Source organism: Polypterus senegalus, chromosome 12 (genome assembly GCF_016835505.1).
Source record: "Polypterus senegalus isolate Bchr_013 chromosome 12, ASM1683550v1, whole genome shotgun sequence".
NCBI lineage: Eukaryota > Metazoa > Chordata > Cladistia > Polypteriformes > Polypteridae > Polypterus > Polypterus senegalus.
Genome location: NC_053165.1, coordinates 63454912 through 63476185, shown reverse-complemented (window position 1 = coordinate 63476185; position 21274 = coordinate 63454912). Strand labels below are relative to the sequence as shown.

General features: G+C 40.5%; 1 protein-coding gene and 1 long non-coding RNA gene across 5 annotated transcripts in view; one reads left to right on the top strand and one right to left on the bottom strand.

The window, feature by feature from the left end:
* Nucleotides 1-21274, top strand: part of ggt1a (gamma-glutamyltransferase 1a) — a 90579-nt gene that overhangs the window by 18228 nt on the left and 51077 nt on the right. The window lies entirely within an intron of this gene.
* Nucleotides 221-21274, bottom strand: part of LOC120540816 — a 71702-nt gene continuing 50648 nt past the window's right edge. Inside the window, exons 1-3 of one of the 3 annotated variants that reach the window (XR_005635881.1) lie at nt 15717-16468; nt 3940-4077; nt 221-723 (exon numbers count right to left, since the gene is read on the bottom strand). This is a non-coding gene — a long non-coding RNA (uncharacterized LOC120540816). Of the gene's footprint in view, nt 724-3939; nt 4078-15716; nt 16469-21274 lie in introns of those variants that run through there. The other 2 variants (XR_005635882.1, XR_005635883.1) reach the window with 2 other exon arrangements.

Below are 21274 nucleotides of genomic sequence, written 5' to 3'. Positions count from 1 at the left end.
AACATGGCACAGATTTTAAATAAGCTTTCAGATATCTATCTATCTATCTATCTATCTATCTATCTATCTATCTATCTATCTATCTATCTATCTATCTATCTATCTATCTATCTGCAGAGCATTTTTACCTAGAGTATAACCCTGGTTATATGCAAAATGTATAATTAAAAAAAGAATCATATGTAATACTGTAATGAGAGAGTTAGAAGTTCATTAGTTTATTTTTGTCCAATATGTTCATACTTTTTTTTTTTAAATAATGTTCCTTATAGATTAATTTATCAAAAGCACAGTAATACAAAAGGCAACCGTGACAGACAGTAAAAAAAAAATCCAGACTCTTGGTGGCAGGGTTCTGCTGCTGTAGTGTATAAGAGAGGGTGTGTTTAGCTTTGGTTAATCCTTCATTGCTTTCTTTACATGTTTCTCTACATCTTTAATCATCCTTCTTGAAAATAGCATAAGATCAGAGTGCTTGTCAACTGCCATTGGCAAGAAAAGAGGAAAATGGAGAGTCATGGGCTTTCAAAAGGTCTTCTTATAATGTTCCAGTCAGAAGTGTCTACAGTTGACGGCTTCTAGACACAAAACTCCCAAAAGCTGTGTGGAATCTCCTGTCCAGAGTGGCACTGTGCAGATGATTTTCAGTGCTGCTGACATTTAATTTAATTACAATGCAGACCACAGCTGGTGAAATATTGTCTGCAAGTGAGGATGTAATGCCTAAAAAGATTTCACACAAGTCTGAATTATTCATTTGAAATGATTAAATAAATAAATAAATACAGATAGATAGTTTGTTAGATAGAACATTCATAAGTATTCATCTCCGTCTGCTTTTATAGTACATAAAAAACAGATATTCACAGTGCCACTTGCCCCTATGTGCTTCAGCTATATGGCCTTATTGATCACAAATATTCTGAAGGTATTATCTAGGAGGTTGTCTATACCTGTGCTGATTTGACACAGCTCTAAAACATCTCTCCTAGTTTGATGTTGCATTTAAGAAAATAACGTAAGACATAACATGACATAATCTCCCAAAGACTTGTAAACTCTGTACCACCTCCTTAGATATCTCCTAAAAATATTGATTGTCTAAAATATCCTCACCAATAGACATCAGCTCTTGCCTGAACATCTGGAAAAGAATTTGAGAGACGACATGCAGTGTAGAACTTATGAATTATTTATAAACTGTAAAAAACTGATGCAATAGAGCAGCATGTGGAACTGTAAAAAGCTGTCATTTAAGTTGTATTACTAAACTTTGTGATAGACAGTATCCATATTAATATAATGAAATCTATAAATATTATACTTATTGGTATAAGAGTACTGTGAACATATAAATAATAATTCATAATTCCTTCTCAATTTTATCAGACCGCTTATTACATATATTGTTAAAGTGTAACATCCATCTCTCCATCCATTTTCCAAAGTGGTTATTCAGTTCTGGGTCACAGGAAGCACCCCAAATCTTAGTAGTACTCCTGCACATAGCCACTGCCACCACTGCCACGCACTCACACATTTTGCATTTAAAAGAAGGAATTAGAGGAACTGCTTAATGAAAAACCATGGGCATAAAGTTTTTCTTAGCAAATTAAAACCTATTTACTATGCAGAAACCAAATACAGTGTAATAAATTACAGTAAAACCATATGAGGTGTTATACGTTTATGTGTTTGTAAACATGCTGTCATTCTTGTACAGTATGTTGTCTCGATAGTACCTATTAGTGTGAAATCAGGAGAGGTGTATGTTTCAAAAGTGATTTTGTTCATTAAATAAACTCTTTTAAAAAGTTTCTGTACTCCAGTCAAGATGCCACCTGTCTATTGTAACACAGTGCTCATGGTTTAGTGTATCTTTGATTCTATCCTATTTGTCTTCCTGGAAGCACCTCTACTGCCTTATTTAAAATGGCCTAGTGGTTCCACTTTTTCCATTCTGGGATCACATGCTGCCTGTTGATGAGCTGAAGCAAAACAACTGCCCTTTTGCCAGTCTTTACTTTAAAAAGAGTACCATAGTCAATTTTCTCACTCCTTCTAACAGCTGCTTACTCTGTTAAGATCGAAGGTCAGATATCCCCAGCATCTGCTGGTTTACATGCCCTATGCCATCCCTCTGGAACATTCCTGTCCAATTTGTACCTATTTCTATAGTTTCCCCTGTGCCCCTGTATGTTGTTTTTTTTTTTTTTTGGAAAACAATACATTTATGGAAGCACATTGCTCCTAGCAGTGCTAGTCATCCTGTTCTGTTTTGATGATTGCATTCTCAGCACATTTTTCTTTCTCTCTCTCCCTCAAGGCTGTGCTAGACTCTGTCCATCCCTTTAGTTAATGGACAACTGTCTGTGTACATATTTGTTGTGTCATATTGCTGTATTTTTCAGCTTAAGCCGATGTCACATTACATCAGTTCTTCTCCTGACACTGCATGGATGTGCAGAGATTGTACAAGGACCAATAAGTGGGCGAGAAGGGCTTGCTTGGTAAGAACTCTTAACAGAAAAATTTTTATTAAAACAAAACCAAACAAAATCAGTAATGAAGTCAGAGAACAAGGTGAGGTCAAAGACAAAAACAGACGTTGAGAAAATATGCGCAAAATTAATAATTTAGGCGTCCACCAACCAGAACAGTGGTAAGTTCAAAATGGTAGCTGTTTATATTGTTGCATCAATGAAGATGTAAGCCGTGACATCCAGAGGTCCGCCTCTAGCAACCTAAACCCTGAATAACAGTAATGACATTAATAATTTTAATTTTTTGAAAAAGGTCACATAAATGAACTTTTAACTCACCAAAAGATTCTGAATGTTCAAAAACATAATAGGGGTGCATTTCTTTATGAAAGAAAAATGTATTTCCTTCAGAGAAATTTGAAAATGAACCTGAGTTCATGACACTTCTAGTCATTAGGTATGTCAGACATGCTGGCTGCAGGGCACTGATTTTGTTACCAGACCATATTAATTTATACAACTGAAAATCACTGGCCATGTCTTATTTAGTGACTCTGTGCTGACTTTCCCTATTTCTGACAGCAAATAGAACAGAGCTGGTGCTGTATGAAGGGGTAACAGGTGCAGCAAGTTCATCCACAATCTCTGGCCTCTTTTTTGTTTTTTATTCATTCTGTTGTGTTACATAAAACGTGAGACATCAGACAGGAAGGCGTCTCTTCTGCGTGTGGGGTTTAGAAACCCACAACATATTCTTCATCACTACATTTTGTATTAGAATTCATTGGTTGTCAATTCTCATGCACACAGAGACCACCATATGACTAAAGATGAAAGCAAATCTGTTTGATTTTCTCAGGACAAGTCATGAACTAGTTGGAGTGAGTTGCTTGCTATGTCAGACTATACACCTGACTTCATGGGAGAGTGCCAGGACTTCCTCTGAATCACTAAGTTTATGTAAAAACTATAACTAAACATCTAATGTGACATGGCCTTTACTTTAAAATTATGAAATCTGTAAACTTGTACAATGCTCTGAGCTTGTTGGTGGAAAGTGTGGCAATTGTCAGCAACATGACAAACTTCATATAATTAGGTGGAGGCTCAGGATTCCTGAAAATAAATTAAATGAGTCTTTGTACCTTTTTAATGAATTATCAAATTAATACTAAACAACTTTATTCTTGTCCACTCTTTCATAAAAGATAAGATAAAGAAGTGGGCAATAATTATGAATATGCCATACTGGATCAAAGTCCTCTTCAAACTGAACTTTGTATTTTTTTTTAATTCACATACTCCACTTGAGCACTTAATGCTTTTTTAAAATTATATCCTAACCATAAATAATTTATCATAGCCCGAAAGAAACAATAATAATTGTAAAATGCAAATCACAAGAAGAAAACAAAAAGAGGTCAATGAAAAGACAGACCCTCCAGCTATGTCTTACATAAGTGCACTGGTGTGACTTGTGTTTGTGTCGCATTGTCCTCCAGTTAGCAATGCCCCCAAAGACCCTTTACTGGATTTGTTGAAGAATTTCTGCAGGGCATCTGTTTCTTCTAGCAGTGTTTACATTAAAACCATCCTGTTGAAAAGAGAGCAGATATTAATTAGTTAGTAGGTTAATTAAAACAAATATAATATAGTCCTTAATCACTTTAATGCTAAAATCATTTTTGTTACTCTTAAAACAGATCACCAATTTATGACAAGTGAGCTTTTTCAAGAACATGTTAAAATGTATTTTGGTGCTGCTTTGGAAACTTTTCCAAGTATTGTTTTCCAAGTATTATTTTTTTTAAATGTGTTTTACTCTTTGTATCCAATCTTTTGCTTGTCACTGTCTTCTTGACATCATGCTGTGTTTTCATGTAGCATCTCCTTATTGCAGTAATTCAGAAAAGACTGTCTTCACAAATGATTAAAAAGAAAGACTTTTTCAGCTTTAACCCCTTTAAACAACAGTTTGTTTAATTGTGTCACTCTTGTTATGATTTCTTTTTAGCGTTGTTGCTACCTGAGGCAGGAATGACAACCAATTTGTTCTTTTTTACATGTAAATGCACACAATTAGTTGAAAAGGCATCATTTTCTTCAAATATTTGAATCTGAATGTTCTGAACTAAAGAAACAAGAGTAATGTATTTTTGAAAATGTAACAAAAAATTTGTATCTCTTTAACACAACAGTTTCTTCATGAAACATGCAGGGCATAATCAAAAGTAAGATATTCAGTGATTCTTACAAAGCAACTAATCTGGACAAGTGTTTTCTAATCCACCCAACTCAGATGCAACTATGATTTAAAGCCAATATACAGACTTTTAAATGCTCTCTCTCTCTCGTCTCTCTTCTTCTCTCCTCCAATGAGTGCCGACTGCTGCCTCCCTACTCTGACTCAAATTAAAGTAACAGGGTTTCTTTTAAAGTTGACCCAGCAGCTGCTTTGCGATCTCTTTTCCAAGTCATCCAGACTACTTCTGGGTCATGCAGGAACCAGGGCATTCCTCCACTGACAGCACCCTCTGAAGGTTCCCAAAGACCCCGACAGGTTTGCATTTCCCAGCTCCATTTCCCATGCAACCTTGCAGGTGTCCTAATCGAGTTTAGCCCTGAGGAACTCTGCCACTTGCCATATGGGAGAATGACCTGCTCCTTTTATGCTCAGTTCTTCCATCATGGCCTCCTGGCCAGGTATGAAACCTTCCATAATCCCAGCTAGGATCCGTGTCTTCCCTTCTGGGCACCAGTGTTTTAATCCAATTCAATTTAATTTTACTGTCCCAAGAGGGAAATTTGGTTTGTCGTCAGGTTTTACAGAGAGACCACAATGTAACATTAAAAACACATGACTGGAAAGCACAGCCATCAAAAATAAACTTAGTACAAATAAATATAATACCGCATTAAGCACTTATCGTGAAATTTAGACCAAATATATTACACATAAAAATTAAACCAACATTAAGACTTGACTGATGATTGATGCAAATGCTAACTATTCAACCTATGACTTAAGCTTGTGGATGGTCATTAAAATTGAACTTATTTAGAAGATTAATAGTTGGAATGAAGAAGTTTTTGTACCGGTTGCTATTTTAGCCTCAGAACCTGTGACCTGCGGGCAACAACTGAAATAGAGAATGTAGTGGGTGAGTCCTGTCTCTGCTTTAAATATTTGCTTGTTAAACTGGTACTCTTGAGACCTTGTCATGTTTTTTGCTCCATTTTATGATTGTATTTATCCTACTTGTGTTTCTGAGTTCAAACCAGGCCAGCAGATTATAAGTAAAGATCAACTCAATACAAGAATTATAAAAGAGTGACATAATGGTAGCACTCATCTTCCTTAAGCAGTAGATGTGCTACTGTCTCTTTTTGCAGATGGCTTCTGTGTTTTCCTTAAAATACAGTTTTGAGTCTCTAATTGCCCTCAGATATTTATAACTGTCAACAATCTCTACTGCTTGGTCATTGATGATCTGGGGCCTCATGCATAACGCCGTGTGTAGAATTCACACTATAACACGACGTAAGCACAAAAGCCAAAATGTGCTTGCGCACAAAAAATTCCAGATGCATAAATCTGTGCGTTCACCAACTTCCACATTCTTCTGCTACATAAATACCGGTCAGCGTGAAAAATAACGCTCGTCCATGCGCCTGCTGTCCCGCCCCATCTCCCAGAATTACGCCTCTTTGAATATGCAAATCAATATAAATAGCCATTAAGATCAGCCTTCTGTGAAAATACTAATGGGAAAAGCATGGGGGAAAATATAAGAATTTCAGCGTATACCAAGTGAAGGCAAGGAAAAAAGTACTATTTGTTGGTTTAAACAGTGGTATAAACAACAAAAGGAAGTCGATCGAGTGACATAGCGTGTCGGAGAAACTCGAAAGCTCAAGTTCACAAAGTTGCACAGTGCCCGAAATATAAAAGATGTTGTCACATATCAAAGTCGCTGTGAAAAGGCAAGTCGTAGCCCACCATCTGTCATATGAAAGCTTACTAGGGTACAGAGAAAAAAAAATAGGCACACGGTGGGAAAAAAGCAGGAAATGTCAACTATAATTCTGAAATTTCCATTTTAATCACCTAGTTTATTTTGTCATTAAAGTTGAATATCATAAACTTTTTCTCTTAAAAGTTTCTCAAATCCCATCGTAACTAAAATAGCAAGTTAAATGCTTTGTATTGTATTTGATCTTCTATGTGATCTGTGTGTGTGAATCACTATGTGCTTCTTAAATCGGCTTTCTCTTCCTCCGACAGGACACAGAATTCATTACATTCATGATATTACAGCTCTCTGAATAATTAAAATACTGAGATGTATACGTGATATCACTTTCATGATGATAGGACTTAAATAATGTTATTAAACATGGGAACACGGTGGTGCAGTGATTGATCATGTCTCAAATGCTTGCTGCGCCATGCGCGACCTTCAATGAAATGCTTTAGTACAGACGTACTAACCTCCAATTCCTGTCCTTACTTTTCTTTCTCCAAATACCCAATCGCCAGACAATCAGTTCTGTAACAGACGTTAAGCCATCTATAAGCTTAGAATGCTGATTCTTCAAAAACATTGAAATATCTTCAGTACATGTTTAATTATTCTATCCATCTATCCTTCCAGTGTCGAGCCAGCCACAGCAAGAATACAGCGTGAGGCAGGAACAATCCATGAACGGAGTGCAAGCTAATAGCGAGCACTGCGGCACCATGTCCTGGCATGTTTAATTATTGACAATATAGATTATTTAAATGAAGTTAAACTTTTATCTGTAAAATAAAATAAACATATTTTGCTGCATTTCATCTTAAAAATTATATTGCCATTATATGTAAATACGTGCTTTATGAAGTGCCTCAGGTTGTGCAATATTGTGACTGTAGTGCAAGTTTACAGTGAGGTGATTGTACTTATAGATACAGACAGTTCTACAAGAAGCACTTGATTGAGTGCGTTTATAATTCTTGGGATGAAACTCTTTCTGAACCGAGAGGTCTGTACAGGAAAGACTTTGAAACGTTTGCCGTGTGAAAGCAGTTTAATAGACAGCATGGCTGAGGCAGCGTGTGCTTGATGCTGTATGCTGATAATTCTCTTTCTCAGCTTCTGTAGATCTTTGATTCCCCACTCAGATACAGTGATATAAATACTCTGAGTGATGCAGTGAGAGTAATATGGAAAAAGATGATCCGCTGTGGCAACCCCTAACGGGAGCAGCTAAAAGAAGAAGAAGGTGCAGTGAGAGTAACAACGCTAAAGCAGCTATGGTATTTAGAATAGTTTGACCATTCTGTGGACCATTATATTGTTACTGGTTAATTACAATCAGATGCATTAAACTAATAAACAATATGCGGTTAATTTCAGTGTATTTATAAAGCCATGTCAGGGATGTTGATCTAAAAACGAAAAGATAACCACACAGGAACAGTAGCACTGCTTTGACGCTGGGTGCCACCAGTCTGCAAAACCGAGCACAGAACTTGCATACGACAGGGTATGAGGTACCGTGGAAATGTGCGTGGCTTTACACCAAGTTTAGGTTTTATACATCGTGATTTGAACGTGGAATCGTTCTTACGCAACATTTCTGTGCGTACACACCGTTTATACATGAGGCCCTTGATGAAGGGTGTTGTTTCTGAAATCAATTATAAGTTCCTTATTTTTTGTAACATTTAAGTGTAAAAAAGACTCATTACACCAGTTAACAAAATCAGCTACCACTGGACCAGGGCTGGTGTCATTCATATTTAGTAGGCTTACAATCACTGAGATGGGTGGCGCAGTGGTAGCGCTGCTGCCTCGCAGTAAGGAGACCAGTGTTCACTTCCTGGGTCCTCCCTGCATGGATTTTGTATGTTCTCCCCGTGTCTGTGTGGGTTTCCGTCCAAAGACATGCAGGTTAGGTGCATTGGCAATCCTAAATTGTCCTGTGTGTGCCCTGCGTAGGGCTGGCACCCTGCCCGGGGTTTGTTCCTGGCTTGCACCCTGTGTTGGCTGGGATTGGCTCCAGCAGACCCCCGTGACCCTGTAGTTAGGATATAGCGGGATGGATAATGGATGGAAAATCACTGAGTCATCAGTAAATTTTAAGATGAACCTGTTTTCAGATTTACTGCGACAACCATTATTGTAGAGGATATACAAAAAAGGTGAAAGAGCAACAGTCCAAAATGACTTGCCTGACATTTTACTGTTACTTTGTATAGATACTGAGTCAGATTCCAGAATTTTGATCACACCTCCAGTATTTTTATCAAAAATACAACTGATCAGTACCAGACCAGAAGGTGCTGAGTCAAGCACCCACCTGGGTCAAGGTGGTGTAGTGCTAAAAGCTACACTTGGAAAATTTGGGTTGAAAAATGACAAAGAGAAAAAGAGGGTCCTTTGGACATTTTGGAGTTACTATCCTAGGGCAGGCTTCAGTATGAGACTCCATTGTTAAAAATGTGTGAGTGTAACTAATTTGTTTCTCTTTTTGTAAGGCATTGTCTCAATAAGACTTAAACACTACTTTGGTTTTGCTCTTTTATTTTGAATATCCTGTATGACACATAACTGCATTCCGATCAGAAAATGGATATATGATTTTCAGGGAGGAAAATAAGTAGTGGTAGAGGAGACCAAATGTTATAGAGAACTGTATAATCAGCACTGTGTTTATTTGGTTTGACATGTTACAGTTAACAAACCACTATAGCTGCTGACCAATAAGAAGTTACAAAGAGGAGGGTGGTGTAGGACAAAGTGGGTATTGCAACATTTTATTAGGGCCTGCTATGTGAAAAAGAATAGAGGATCAGCATTAACACTGATTTTTCCTGTACATCAGCCAAATCCATAGCAAAACATTCTATAGCCAATGGTGTTGCCTGATCCATTTTCTTTGTGACTGTAACATCAGGCAGAACACCCTTGGTGGTCACTAGTTCTAAGATCCACTCTTTCAAGCTTAAGCTCTTTGCTTAAGCATTACTTGAAGAAGGAAATTTCAGCATCTAAACTGTTAATGTCAAAAATAGTTGTGCGTTTCTATATGAAGCTGAAGATGATACAGTAAAGTATCAGCATGGCACAGTTGACTGAAAGGAACATGTGGGAAAGACAGTAACTGCAATCTACCGTACGCAAAGCTCTCCAATTGAACCCAGAGCAATGACACCCAACTGTTATGGTCAAGCCAGTGTTCCTCTGGCATATAGAAGGTATATATAGGAACAATAGTGACACATGCAGGACATATCATAACAACAATACTAACTGAAAAATAAAAACTTGACAATATCTTAGCCATTATGATTATGAAGGGATGTGCGTGAATGTGCCCTGCAATGGACTGACACTCCAATCAAAGTTTCTACCTGCATTGTAGCTGGGATGGACAATCACAGCACTGAATTGGACCAAGTGTCTTTGAGAAAGTCAAATTCTATGCTCGGTTTACACTAATAGCATCAAGTAACATACATATTATGAACTTTAAGAAACCAGTGTGATGTAAGCAGGACTTTTCAATTGTATTTAGAACTGTTAGGACGTTAGGAATTTATATTTTCTGTAGTTTTCTTCATTAAGATCTGCTAGACTGTGCCATGAAATTAAATACTAGAAATTAAAAGAAAAACATTCTGATTATGTGACTAATATCTATTAACGCTGTCACACATATGGCACAAAATGAATACAGTACTCTGTGTCATATTTTGTTTACTTGCTCTACATTTTATGCCTTATCTGAAGGCAGTTGTTTCATGTGTTACTGATGGAGTAAGAGATAATATGAACTTTATAGAATTGGTTATAACATATGAAACCAACTTCAGCAACAGTTTTTTCTAATGTATTTTAAGTGAATGAATGTCACCACCTGTTGCTGAATTTTGGATCTGTTATCTTCATTTCTGTTCCTTTGCCATCTTAAGTGTTTCGATGAATCGGTGATAGGTATTCAAGACCTTATTTTTTCCTCATAGAATATATTCTTACAGAGATAAAAAGTTAAGAATGAACTTAGAATACAGCTTTCAGAATAAAAGAAAATGAGTAATCAAGGGTTATAATTTAAATATTAAAAGCAAGGACTAAATACCGTGCATGGTTAGAAACAATCACTACACTGTAAAAAAATTTTCATGAGAAATTACAGTAAGTTACTCACAGTAGTTTTTTCAGTAAAGTGTTTTTTTTACAGCATTCGTATTGTATTTCACAATTGCAGTATAGTACTGAACTAACATTTGCAGTTTGTTACTGTTTTTGTTTTTTTGTTTTCATTACAGTAATTTACTGGCAGATATTTCTCCAGTTACATATTGTTTTTTACAGTAATACACTCCAAATATACAGCTCATCACAGTAATCAAGTAATAAACAGCAATACATGTATTTTGTTGCAGTTAATGGGAAATTACCATATTCTTTTTTTCTTTCGGACTAACAACTTGACTTCAGTATTTTAGAATAAAAATTGAATTAGTGTAACTCTGATTCACTATCAATATCATGAAATAGAGTCATAGTCAAATTGGAAATAAATTTGAACAATTATTATTAACCAGATTAGTCTTTCAAGAATGACACAAATTTGTGTTATTGAGAAATTTACCACAGAAATATCTCAACACAAAAGCAAGATAACAGCTGAACTCCTCTCAGAAACATCACTTACTGATGACCTTCACTTACCAAAAGGTTGACCTACCTCTTGCTACATAGCCATATACAGAAGGAGACAAAAACAAACTGTAGTCGCTCTGAAAGGGAAGTTGAATAACATTATATAAAGTTTATAAAGTTCCATTGAAAGTGCATGAGTTTCCTCATGAAAGTGCATACATGAGGATTAAGTGGTGTCTTTTTGTCTGCACCATCTTCCCAGTCCACTTGCTAATGACTGTCCCTTGATGAGCTTTGGATTTCACCTCTGAGTTTAATGCCAAAAATTAAGTAACAAAGGCAGAAAAAATAGGGTATGAATGTGTCCCAGTGTACTTTGTTACAAGTCACTACACAGTACAATCAAAATACAACATTATGTTAATAGGAAGGCTTTACTTATAAAAAAATGTTTTACTTGAAAATACAGGGATAAAGCAATGATAAACCCTTATACTTACATTTGACTGAAGAATGACAACATCACTCCGCTCTTTAAAATGTGCCGTTACTGCCTGCAGAATATGAGGAGGTGCCGCAACGGAATATCTCCCATGCTTGACTGCCTCACTGGCAGGATTCTGTCTGAAGAATTCCATGATGATTCTCCCTTGTTCATCAGGGCAGCTCGAAGTTTTCTCAAAATATTAATGTCACTTCAAATGGCATATTAAACCAGACAAATAACACCGCCCACTTCTACACGAGCTCCATCGCGGTTGCTTCTGGCTTACTGTATTCATAAGAGTCATTTAAACGACACATTCGGAAGACTCGCTTGGATTTTTACACGCTGAATATGCGCGTACTTCGTACCGCACTCAAAATCACAAAACTGACACTTCACCATGTTCGTTTGGCCGCGTTTAATAAGTGCTAACGTTCAGTATCAATGCTGGAAAACCTTAATGTTTGCATTTACTTTTTATTAAAATTTCTTCTAAATGGGTTCACTCGTGGCATATGTTCGCTCCACAAAAAAAGCAGAATTTTACAAACTGCTTAAATCAAAATGCGCTAGTATTGCATTAAACGTCTTACACTGGCATGCTTAATGGCGTTCACCTGTAACAGCCCACAAAAATAATCGATTATATTGAAACAGATTTGGATTTCTTGCAGTTTATGATCTAGTTGCTTCTTTCTCATGCCACCTGTTTATTATTCATTTGCATCTCCGGTTAATTGCAGCATTTGGAGACAATTTTAATGCACAATTTCTAATAACACAGAAGCTACCCTTAATGCTTTTCTGTTTACAGTGATGCGCAGTATTTCAATAAAACAGAAGGCTTCTGTACGAATTTCCCTGTAACATTACATTAGTTTATTACAGTGTACTTGGTTGGTTAGTTTAGCATAACGTTTAATGACTAGTCAGGATCAGTTATCTTTTGAACTCACACGAGGGTCATGGACAGCATTAAATGCTCTAACATCTAACAACAACAGCTAGGCAAGCAGGCAGACAAAGTACTTACTCAAAAAAAGAAAACACTTCCAAAATAAAATTCAAAACAAAAAATGAACACAATTATCTGCATACAGTTACAAATTATGCTCCCTTAAAACAGAACTGCAGATAAACAGTCTGGGTAGCCACGTGTGTTATTTCTAACCCCATGATGTTACGCGGCATTTATTATGACAGCAGTAATATTGGATTTTTTTGGAATATTTTAATTGTGAAGCTCACTTGTAAAGGCTGAAGTGCAATTTTGCGCAATACATATGCTTCATGTAACTTGAAACAATAGCAAATTTCAGTAATTACTGCGGAGATTCGTTGTACAGTAAATAGGAATTAATTATGAGGCGCGTAGGCAAAGTGTATCAACACCCCGTTGCTATCCTGCAGCGTGTTCGGTATTCCGCCTTCATTTTTCTAGATCCTTCTGTAATTTGCGTGGGTGTCCTTACTGCAATCACGTGGGCTGATGATAATAACCTGAACTTGCGATGTGCTGTCAGACGCACATGTGCCATTAAACTTGGATTCCTGCCTGCGGTCATTGATGCCAGGATAGTCCTCATAACACTGAGCTTGTCAAGGTGTGTCTTTACTTGGCTCCATTGTTGTAGTAATCGTGTCTGGTTTTAAATTGTTTATATTAGTGTAATGTAATAGCGTAGTTACCTCTGCAGAGCAAAGCGAACATAGAATCAAAATCAGGAAGGCACGATTAACGGAACGAGTTAATGAAAGGCAATGAAAGCAAATTCCACTTATCCAGATGCAGATGACAGTGCACTGCTCGCCGCAGATCCTTATTGACAATTATGAGCCTACGTAAAGGCTCGTGCTTCTTTAGTTATTATACTCAATTTACTTAACCAAAACACAGTTAAAATACACCTCTGCACCATGAGGAGAAAATGCAGTTAGGACTTCAGCCTGTTGCATTAACCAGATAAGTGATTAATTCATCATAAGATGTCCAAGGTAATTCCCCACCACATAAAAATATACAGTTTATCAAACTATAAAATTCAAGATTTCACTGACTAATGTCAGATTTTGTGCGAAACTGTTGCAATATACGGTATGAATATTTATTTAGGAACCGTACCAGGGTCGGGACAGTTATTGCTTCAAATTATTCTTGATCGAATCCAGCTGCAGTCAACAAGTTACAGCTTCATGATAAGGTTTATATGAATCTTTTTAAAATCTCCAAAAGGAGTCTGTGCTAACACCATCCATTCAACTTAGGATCAAAGGTGCCCGGGTATAGGGGATTGATTGGGACTGTTACAAGGTCCAAAGATGTACTGTCGGGTTGAGTACCAGCAGTTTTACACAACCGGGAAAAACACTATTCACATGTAGTTACTATCTATCTATCTATCTATCTATCTATCTATCTACTTACTGTAGAATGACGCGTTGTATATAACGTTATTTTTGTTTTTGAAATTCTGTATTTGTGCACAAAACGAGTGCAATTATATACTGTATTAAACAAATAAAAATAGAGATTGGAGTCGAACCCACACAGGGTGGTGTGTACGTTCACTATTTAGATAGATAGACAGCTAGATAGATACTTTATTAATCCCAAGGGATGTGTGTGTTTTTTCTCGCCTAATCCGAGTGCTCCGTCTTTCAACCCAAAGTTAATTATCAAGATAATTGGGCACTCAAAATCGTTGGAGAGAGTAAGCGTGCTATGCTGAACTTGTACAAGCCTTGCGCTCTATAGGGGGCTAAAAATCAAAATAAAATTGTTGATGTTTAAGACCAGTCATGAAATCTTGAACAAGGTTTACCGCACCGCTCGTATAACTTTCATGTGATAATAAAAAGTGCATGAATGGTTGTGATAATGTTAGTGCCAACCGACTTGACAAACAATGCATGCACAACGAATCAGCGACAGAAAAAATAAATAGAAAAAGTGCAACAGAAATTGCCCATTTTTAATTCAATTTTAATGAAATTGGTTCTTTGGTTTCCATTATGTGAACAAAACAGAAATCTTTAATGGAGCCAACCTAGCAGAATAGAACGACCAAGAACACCTGAACCCATGCAGCCTGAGTTATTGTGTGCAGTGAGAGTCTTTTAAAATCAGGAACTTGTTGGTATTTCATAAGTATGTTATCATCTATTCATGAATATTTACTGCATGGAACCTGTTAGATATAAATAAATAAAGGTTCTTACTAGAACCTTCATGTGGGCAGGTCATCTAAAAACCAAAAATGGTTCCCCTATGGCATTACTCTGAAGAACCGCTCTGGTACCTTGATTATTAAGAGCGCTGTCCTGTTCGGGTATTGTGCCTTCTGCCCGATGGGATTGGCTTTAACTGCTCTTCCCTGGATGAGTGGGTTAAGAACACAGATGGATGGATGGCCCGATAGGTTCATGATTGTGAAAGGACTTTTGATGCATACAATAGCACAGGTTAAGTTTAGGTTGTATCCTGCCAGGTAGCCTATTAGGCATTAAAGATTTTGTTTTCTACATATTACGAACCTTTTTTTTTTTAATCCAAAGACCCAGGTTCATACGCAAATATGATCCCACAGAATGAAATGGGTTTTTGCCAGGCAAAAGTTCTACGAGTTATTACGCATCCCAGTAAAGTGCCATTAATGAACCATTATCTTTACAAGTGCGGGGATGCTACTACAAATGGAATTCTGCAGGGCGGTTTTAGTTTCTTAAGGGTTATATTTTGGATGGCACATGCACTCGAGTTAATAAATGACTGGATGGTTCATTTTTTTAGTATTCCTGATCTGCCTACATTTAATAGAGCTGATGCTGAATGAGGGTTCCCAAGAGGCCAGGGTGGCGCAATCACTAGAGCTTCCCGATTCCCGGGCCAGCTTACCGTCAACGCGCAATCAATGCGCTCTTCCAGGGTTCACGTGGTCTTCCTCTGTGCTGATCGTACATTTTTGGATAAAAAATACACTGTTTAAAAACCGTTACAAAACCTCAAGTAGGATTATCAAAGATGTTGAACCTGTGATTCAGAAATGGGAAACCGATCAAAGCAAAGGAAAAGACGGATATGGAAAAGCGCACCTGTCTCTCCTGGGCCGAATGCGCGCAGTGCAGCTTAGCTGGGGAGTCGGTGGCATTCATTGTGATGACAGGACGACCGGGAAGCGCTGACAGTACAGTTTGTCCAGTTTATTTGTCTTTATCTTTTGTTAGTGCGTTTTCAATGGCTAACAGGATTGACCCATTATCTCCTAGTGTCAGTTGTGGTCACACTGTCTGTACCGGGATAGCGCAGTTTACTTACTGAGGACGACTACAAAGTACTGTCCGTACTGCGTAGCCTTCACGGTCTGTCGATAGCTGACATTGTCGGACAGAAAGGCAGAGAGAGAGAGAGAGAGAGAGAGATCGCAGCACATCCGGGTACCATCGAGAAATCGGGCGGGAGAAATTCGAGCGGCGAATGCCGCGCACACGAGAGACGGGCTGCGCGCGATGACAGAGTCCCGCGGGGAACGTGGCTGACCGAGTAAGTCTCTCGTCTGTAAGAGCCATTTCTGTTAAATGTGACGCGATTTACCTGTTGACTAAAGACCGATGGTGCTTGAATGACTTTCATTCGTTTAAAAATGGACCGGCATCCAACCGTAATGGAGAGCGGGGGTGGAATGGTCTGCACACACACATTAATAGGAAGCCTGTAAGCAATTTACATCTTGATAATGGTTTCATTAAGGGCAAAGCTAGCACCATGACCAGTATGAGAACACTAAACGATTTTAAGAATTTCAAACGGTTATCTGTACAGTATATCCAATGATCAGTATATTACAGCACGTAATAAAGTCCATTTAGATTCAGTTCTGTTTTTGGACGCTGGAACTAAGGAGGAGGAGGTTGGGAACGTGCACTGATACAACACCCAACTATCTTGACATAACTGTGTTTCTGCTTCATATGTGGAACACAGAAAGGTTTTATCGAGTCTATGCACTGCTGTAGCAGATGCCCCCCGCGACCTCCACAAGGAGATGGGAGCCTCCAGACTCAAGGAGTCCCTTCACCCGACCTCCACCAAGCTAGCCGCAAAACTGTAACTTTTCAAAAAAGAAAAAAACAATGTAGTGCATTTTTGGTACTAAATGAAACAGTTTGAAACCGGGGTGTCATGTGGAGTGACACGTTACAGGCGGGCCAGCTAGGTGAAAAAGACGAGATCCACCATGGTCAGAAAAAAGAAAACACGTAAGTGCTGCCCAAATTCAGAAGCCGGTACAACAGGCCATTGTATTTCCACCCTGGCATTGATCTGATCCAGCAGACATCGGTATCGTCTTACTGATGAATTGATTTATTTATTTAATTGTTAATCTGGGAGACCTGCAGACCTCCTACACCACTAGTCCAAGGCCAGCCCGAACTGGCATATTTTCCCTTGTCACTCTTGGCACGTCTACAAAGCAATTCACTTTATCTGCAAGGTGGCCCACGAAAAAGTGGCCCGCCTCCACCCTGACGATGCATTACGTAGTGAAGAGAAAAACGATCAAATCTTGGACTCACATTTACAGAAGACGCTGAAAGTGATCTCTTTGGCAGTCAGTACATCTCTGTGCCCGTTTCACAGCCGACCGGAGACGTGCGTCGTCTCGGTGGAGGCGGGCCGCTTTTCCGTGGGTCACCGTGTAGTATCATGAGACATATTTTAGCCCACATCTGTGTTTCTTCATTACCGTAAAAACGAGCACACCTGCAGCCACAAGTCATATTAGGTACAAGAATAACTGTCACAAAATTTCAATATATACACTGCAAAAAATAATGTCAAATTCATGGTAAAGCACCGGAAGCTGTGGTTGCCAGAATATTAACGTAAAAAAGAAAGTGAGAATGTTTTTAGGTCTACAGTATAACTTTGTAGTAAGTAACTGGTTTTACTTTACAATACATTCCAACAGAAGTGAATGTTTAACCATAACCTGATATCCATGCATTATAATAAATATGCCTAACAATAAACCATTAGAAAATACTGTCAGGATCAAACAACATTGCACAGTTTGCAGCAGTACAGTAACAACAAGCAATAGCAAACATATATCATCTAATTATATACATTGAAGAAAGTTATGGCACATTAAATAAAGAAAAATAAAGAAATAAAGTTTGCTTTTGTGGTGCATGGTGCCCTACAGGTGTGCCAGCTTATCGAATACAACCCACCATAAATCAGCTTCTATTACCTCAAAAAACCTTCAGCACGCAGGGAAAAAATAAGTCTGCTAACTCTGCTGAAGTTTTTTCCCCTACTGAGAATTCTTAGCTACGCGGTTCACCAGGAACACTACGGTAAAAGGGGGCGTGTCCTTATGCAAATATCGGTGTTAGTGAAACAGGCCTTTACCGTTTTACATTTTACAATTGCTTAACATCACTAGCAGTTTTACACTTAATTAAGAGTGTAACTGTAACGTATCAGTAAACAGTATGTGGCATATTTTGAAGGTAGAAAAATATTGATTTTGCAGAACTTGGTTGTAAAAAAATAATGAAATGTATTGTTTAAGATTTACAGATAATTTTCTGTAGAACATAAGGTAACTTTCCTTTTTTGAGAAAGGGTATTTTACTTTCACCATTTACAGTATTTTTACTGTTGAATTTACTGACTTTTTTACAGAATCCATCCATCCATCTATCCTCTTCCGCTTATCCGAGGTCGGGTCGCGGGGGCAGCAGCTTAAGCAGAGAGGCCCAGACTTCCCTCTCCCCGGCCACTTCTTCCAGCTCTTCCGAGAGAATCCCAAGGCGTTCCCAGGCCAGCCGGAGACATAGTCCCTCCAGCGTGTCCTGGGTCTTCCCGGGCCTCCTCCCGTTGGGGCGTGCCGGAACACCTCACCAGGGAGGCGTCCAGGAGGCATCCTGATCAGATGCCCGAGCCACCTCATCTGACTCCTCTCGATGCGGAGGAGCAGCGGCTCTACTCTGAGCCCCTCCCGGATGACTGAGCTTCTCACCCTATCTTTAAGGGAAAGCCCAGACACCCTGCGGAGGAAACTCATTTCAGCCGCTTGTATTCGCGATCTCGTTCTTTTGGTCACTACCCATAGCTCATGACCATAGGTGAGGGTAGGAGCGTAGATCGACTGTTAAATTGAGAGCTTTGCCTTACGGCTCAGCTCCTTTTTCACCACGACAGACCGATGCAGAGCCGCATCACTGCGGATGCCGCACCGATCCGCCTGTCGATCTCACGCTCCATTCTTCCCTCACTCGTGAACAAGACCCCGAGATACTTGAACTCCTCCACTTGGGGCAGGATCTCTCCCCCAACCCTGAGAGGGCACTCCACCCTTTTCCGGCTGAGGACCATGCTCGGATTTGGAGGTGCTGATTCTCATCCCAGCCGCTTCACACTCAGCTGCGAACCGATCCAGAGAGAGCTGAAGATCACGGCCTGATGAAGCAAACAGGACAACATCATCTGCAAAAGCAGTGACCCAATCCTGAGTCCACCAAACCGACCCCTTCAACACCCTGGCTGCGCTTAGAAATTCTATCCATAAAAGTTATGAACAAAATCGGTGACAAAGGGCAGCCCTGGCGGAGTCCAACTCTCACTGGAAACGGGCTCGACTTACTGCCGCAATGCGGACCAAGCTCTGACACCGGTTGTACAGAGACCGAACAGCTCTTATCAGGGGTCCGTACCCCATACTCCCGAGCACCCCCACAGGATTCCCCGAGGGACACGGTCAATGCCTTTTCCAAGTCCACAAAACACATGTAGACCGGTCGGGCAAACTCCCATGCACCCTCCAGGACTCTGCTAAGGGTGAAGAGCTGGTCCACTGTTCGCGACCAGGACTAAAACCACACTGTTCCTCCTGAATCCGAGGTTGACTATCCGACGGACCCTCCTCTCCAGAACCCCGAATAGACTTTTCCAGGGAGGCTGAGGAGTGTGATCCCTCTATAGTTGGAACACACCCTCCGGTCCCCCTTTTTAAAGAGGGGGACCACCACCCCGGTCTGCCAATCCAGAGGCACTGTCCCGATGTCCATGCGATGTTGCAGAGACGTGTCAACCAAGACAGTCCTACAACATCCAGAGCCTTAAGGAACTCGGCGATCTCATCCACCCCGGGGCCCTGCCACCAAGGAGTTTTTGACCACCTCGGTGACTTCAGTCCCAGAGATGGGAGAGCCCACCTCAGAGTCCCCAGGCTCTGCTTCCTCATTGGAAGGCATGTTAGTGGGATTGAGGAGGTCTTCAAGTACTCCTCCCACCGACCCTAACGCCCGAAGTGAGGTCAGCAGCGCACCATCCCCACCATATACGGTGTTGACACTGCACTGCTTCCCTCCTGAGACGCCGGACGGTGGACCAGAATCTCCTCGAAGCCGTCCAAAGTCGTTCTCCATGGCTCTCCAAACTCCTCCCATGCCCGAGTTTTGCCTCAGCAACAACCGAAGCCGCGTTCGCTTGGCCTGCGGTACCTATCAGCTGCCTCCAGAGACCCACAGGACAAAAAGTCCTATAGGACTCCTTCTTCAGCTTGACGGCATCCCTCACGCGGTGTCCACCAACGGGTTGGGGATTGCCGCCACGACAGGCACCACCACCTTGCGGCCACAGCTCGGTCAGCCCCTCAACAATAGAGGCACGGAACATGGCCCATTGGACTCAATGTCCCCACCTCCCTCGGGGCGTGGTTGAAGTTCTGCGGAGGTGGGAGTTGAAGCTACTTCTGACAGGGGACTCTGCCAGCCGTTCCCAGCAGACCCTCACAACACGTTTGGGCCTACCAGGTCTGACGGCATCTTCCCCACCATGAAGCCAACTCACCACCAGGTGGTGATCAGTTGACAGCTCCGCCCCTCTCTTCACCCGAGTGTCCAAGACATATGGCGCAAGTCCACGACACGACCACAAAGTCGATCATCGACCTGAGGCCTAGGGTGTCCTGGTGCCAAGTGCACATATGAACACCCTTATGCTTGAACATGGTGTTCGTTATGGACAATCCATGACGAGCACAGAAGTCCAATAACAAAACACCGCCGGGTTCAGATCGGGGGGGCCATTCCTCCCAATCACGCCCTTCCAGGTCTCACTGTCATTGCCCACGTGAGCATTGAAGTCTCCCAGCAAAACGAGGGAATCCCAGAAGGTATGCCCTCTAGCAACCCCTCCAGAGACTCCAAAAGGGTGGATACTCCAAACTGCTGTTCGGCGCATATGCACAAACAACAGTCAGGAAAAGGCGGAGGGAGGCCACCCTCTCGTCCACCGGGGTAAACCCCAATGCACAGGCTCCGAGTCGGGGGGCAATAAGTATGCCCACACCTGCTCGGCCTCTCACGGGGCAACTCCAGAGTGGTAGAGAGTCCAGCCCCTCTCAAGGAGATTGGTTCCAGAGTCCAAGCTGTGCGTCGAGGTGAGTCCGACTATATCTAGCGGAACCTCTCGACCTCGCGCACTAGCTCAGGCTCCTTCCCCTTCAGAGAGGTGACATTCCACGTCCCAAGAGCCAGTTTCTGTAGCCGAGGATCAGACCGCCAAGGTCCCGCCCGCCACCACCCAACTCACACTGCACCCAACCTCCTTGGCCCCTCCCATAGGTGGTGAGCCCATG